This window comes from Anastrepha obliqua, chromosome 6, assembly GCF_027943255.1.
Source record: "Anastrepha obliqua isolate idAnaObli1 chromosome 6, idAnaObli1_1.0, whole genome shotgun sequence".
In the NCBI taxonomy this organism is placed as follows: Eukaryota; Metazoa; Arthropoda; class Insecta; order Diptera; family Tephritidae; genus Anastrepha; species Anastrepha obliqua.
This window is the reverse complement of record NC_072897.1, coordinates 32983566-32987881: the sequence shown is the minus strand read 5'-3', so window position 1 is coordinate 32987881 and position 4316 is coordinate 32983566. Positions and strand designations below refer to the sequence as shown.

Here is a 4316-nt window from a genome sequence, read left to right as displayed (position 1 = left end):
CAAAAAAAAACAGTATTTTAAAGAAATTTTAATTAAAATAAACTCAAAAATTTTACCAAACTTTCCTGGTTTGAATTGTAAAAAAAAAAAAATGTGTAAGAAAAAAAAAATGTCTTCAGGACTCGAACCTGAATTATATACATACGTGCCAAAAAACAAAACGAATAATTCCGCCGACTTTAGCTTCTGCACCACAAACTAACTGCCGCGCGGCCTTCTTAATCGCAAATTTATTCGCTTCGATTTCCTTAGTAGTGTGCCGAAAAATCTTATGAACGTCCTCAGTAGTATGGTAAACGCAGAAAATATCTGAATTACTGTCCAAGCGTGGTAAGTAAATATAGAAACCCTCCACTCGCGTCACTCGCGTGGTAAATATCTGCAATTCCGACCTCTTCAGGAAAGTTGAATTTGAAATGACCTTATTATGAATCTATAAATTAGAACTCGAAAAAAGCTCTTTTAACATTTGCTCCTTCTCATTGCATTAACATTCTCTGGTAATACTTACGGATCCTATATACAATAATCCTTCAAAATTACTGAAACAAATTGTTATTTATTGAATATTATTTATTTAATGAATTATTTTAATATTTATTTAATTAATTTTTAGTTTCTAAAGAAAATTAATACAATACACAATAATTTTTTTAGTATATTCGATTTATGTACAGCTATTTATATTAATTTACTATTTACATTATAAAATTACGTTAAGTTTTAGATATTTATTTTAATATTTACATTGTAAAATTAGGTTTGGTGTTAGACAAATTTTAGTTTTAGTTATTTATATACATGAATTAGTTTAGTTTTTAGAAAAGTTTTTATGTACATAAATTAGTATAATATTTACATTCTAAAATTAGGTTTTGGTGTTAGAAAATGAACATGAATTAAAGTAATTTAACATAATAAAATTATAATAATAATAATAATAAAATTATTATAATAATTTTTATATTGCTGTACCTATAAAGTATAAAAAAGATGTTATTAATACTAAATGGAAAAGATTAAATTAGAGGTTTTATACATATTTCATGCACCAACCGTGCATATTTACATACAGTGTATGGAGTGCAAAGTATGTATGTGCATGCATAAGAATTTTACTTCGCAGTATATATGTATGTACATACATATATTGCATATTTAATTCATATACACTACGCAGCGGACTAAGGGAATATTAAAATAGTTAAATAATTTTCTTTACACATATTGAAAAGATTTGTTGCCCATAGCTGAGAACACATATGTATGTATGTATTTCAGGTTAGGATCCCCGCACTGATCCTGTATGGGCAACAAATTGCTTTTCAACCCTTATTTCTCACAAAACACACTGCGCAGTGTATGTATGGATGCAAAAGCTATGACCACCGGCACTGGTCATGCTTTTGCACATTTTATAAGCGAAAAAGAATTTGTTTACGTTAAGCAAACTTACCAAAAGAAAGATACCCGCAAATTACCATATGCATATGCAAACAGAGTAGACGTGTTTTTTTGTGCGCTGCAGTTATCTTTTATTTACTTGTGTTTGTGACCACCTATCTTATATAGTCTTTTGCTAATACGGGTCTCTTTGATCACTATCTAACTCCGTGGCCGTGAAAATAATTTAGTGTACGCTAAAACAAACAAAATCAGAAATTTTTGTGAATTTAAAAACAATTTGAAAAATTACCACCAGAGGAAAAATCACACGCCAAACGGTATCCACTCCGCAAAACAGCGCGAGCACTCTAAACAAAGCGAAGAAAAAAGGGAGCTCGCCACCTCCTTTCTGGCTTGAGCGGATAGAGGAACAACTCGAGCTGCAGAGAAGGAGCATCATCGAAGAGATTTCGGAACGAGTGAAAACATCTGAAGAGCGAGTAATGCAGCGGTTTGGTGAAATAGCGGCTGAAATGGCGAACCTGCGGAAAGCTGTGAAAACAATGGAAGAACGTGTGGGGAAAGCTGAAGCACAAATTCAACTGAACAGGCAACTTCAGGGTGAAATCGCGGTACTGAAGACTCAGCTGGATGAGTGCCAAAATCATGCCGTCTCCACAGATCTCATCTCAGACTCTTGTGAATACGTTTTTCTGAAAATAAAAATACATTTTATTAGTTTAAATAGATATATAATTCCAAAATTTACTAAAAATTGTTCAACTTACCTTTTTGCTTGGAGATTTTCACAGAATTAATTTTTGTATTTGACATTTGCAACTTGTTTTTTGCTGTCACTTTCGCACTCACTATAGTTAAGTTTAATAAGTATTCACGAAAATTATGAGATAAATATATGTATAACCCATCGAAAATGACAAAAGAATTAAATGTGATTGTGTGGGTATTATTGGAAAAATTGAGTGAATGTGTTGGTAAAATTGGAAAAACTGGTGAACGTTGGTTTGCAGGGATCAAAAGACTTGACATATTGAAAAAGTTCAGGTTGCAATGATTTGTTTTCTAAACCATATACGTGGGCTCTTCACTTCTTTTGGTATATTTTTCATTAATTATGCCTTTACATTTGTTTTTGTTTTCACAAGTAATTCTCACTTGATTATTTAATTTTTGTGTTTTACAATTTCTTAGTTTTTTGAGTTTACTTTATGTTCTTCCATTTTCAATACTAAATTATTAAAATTAAGGTTTGTATCGTAAAATTTATTGCCATTGATATTATTCAATACTTTTGTTGCTATTCATCCCATTTAAACCATTTATTTTCTATTTTTATCCTGTTCCCCAATACTTGAATTTTACGCGTTGCATCCATGTTACGAATTTCTCTTTTAAGTTGAAGTAGTACCTGTTTTTCCTCTCACCTGTCTACGCTTAAGTTGTTCTCAGCGGAAATAGTAGAACCCGCCAGCTTTTTATTCCTAAAGATTGCTCCAACCCCTGCTTCTATTGAAAATTCCACCTTGCTATAATGTATTGGTGCTACTCAGCTATAGTAAAGCCAATATTACTATACGGCGCTCTGGTGTGGTGGACTGCGCTAAGAAAAGCGACATATAAAAACCCTATGGAAAATATTCATCGTCTTGGTGCACTTTGCACAACAGATGTATTGAGAATTACTCCAACGGCAGCGCTTGAAAGAATACTCAACTTGTCACCGATTGATATTGGGGCAGAACCTAGCAGCTAAATCCGCCGTAAGATTCAGCGCGACAGGTGAATTCACCTGTAAAACATTCGGACATAGCTCAATAGGCATTAGTTATAGGGTCCAAACGGACTATATGACACCGAAATGCATGAGGAAGAGGGGTGGAAAAAAGGAATGAAACCTGACCCAAATACTCTTAATATATTTACCGATGGCTCGAAAATGGTAGACGGAGTAGGGGCAGGGATCTATTGCGCAGAGCAAGGCATCAGGCAGCCATTTAAGCTTCCTGACCACTATAGTATCTTTCAAGCAGAAGTCTTTGCGGTAGGAAAGGCTGCAGATAAAGGCAATAAACTCATATGAAATTTCATCTAAAAATGTTCTAAAAAGCAGGGAAGCCATAGAGAGATTAGCCGCAGACAGACGGTTGCATATCTATTGGGTACCCGGACATAAGGGGATTGCAGGAAACGAAATTGTAGATGAGATTGCCATAAACGCTGTTTACATATATTACAATTCGAACAAGAAAACGACATACTGAAACCTTTAAATACGGCATACAAAGACATCGCTGTGGACATGAAAATGCGGATAGATAGGAGGTGGATTAATCTAGCCACTTGCAGAACCGCGAAAATCATGTTTATACAGAGTGCAGATAAATACGTCCGATTCGTACTAGCTCTGTCTAGAAAGCAGAACTATCGTAGGTATGCTTACAGGCCACAATTTGCTAGCGGCACACGCATACAAGATAGGATAGATTGCAATGAACTAGAAGATAGGGAAACGCTAGAACACCTTCTATGTTCCGGTCTTGCATTAGCTAGAACCAGATTAAAATGCTTAGGAGCTTTAAAATATGAGAAGTTAGAAACCTTTCAGGATAGAGCTCCAAAGTTTACTTAGATTCGCAAAAGACGCAGCCGTATTACAAGATGTCTAGTACAAAGAAACGTAAGGGTCTAGATCCATCTGGTAACACTAGGGATCAATAGGTCTTTGCGATGGCTGCCAGCCAGCCAGGTCAACCTAACCTAACCAAATGTATCAAGGAACTTTCATCTATCGAAAAAATACGTATACCTCTTTGACTGAGCCATCAAAACTAGAGTAACACAATTCACATTTTTTCTGGCGCTTCTGCAAGTACCTACTCAGCAGTAGTCTCTGTGAGAGCGTAAGATGC

At 34.7% G+C, this 4316-nt stretch overlaps 1 long non-coding RNA gene across 1 annotated transcript; it reads right to left on the bottom strand.

Annotated features, from left to right (window-relative positions):
- Positions 1–1286: 1286 nt before the first annotated feature.
- Positions 1287–2407, bottom strand: LOC129249952 (uncharacterized). Its single transcript, XR_008582753.1, has 3 exons — positions 2175–2407; positions 1697–2099; positions 1287–1640 (listed from the first exon to the last, which is right to left on the bottom strand). It is a non-coding gene; the product is annotated as an uncharacterized LOC129249952 (long non-coding RNA).
- Between the last annotated feature and the right edge of the window lie 1909 nt (positions 2408–4316).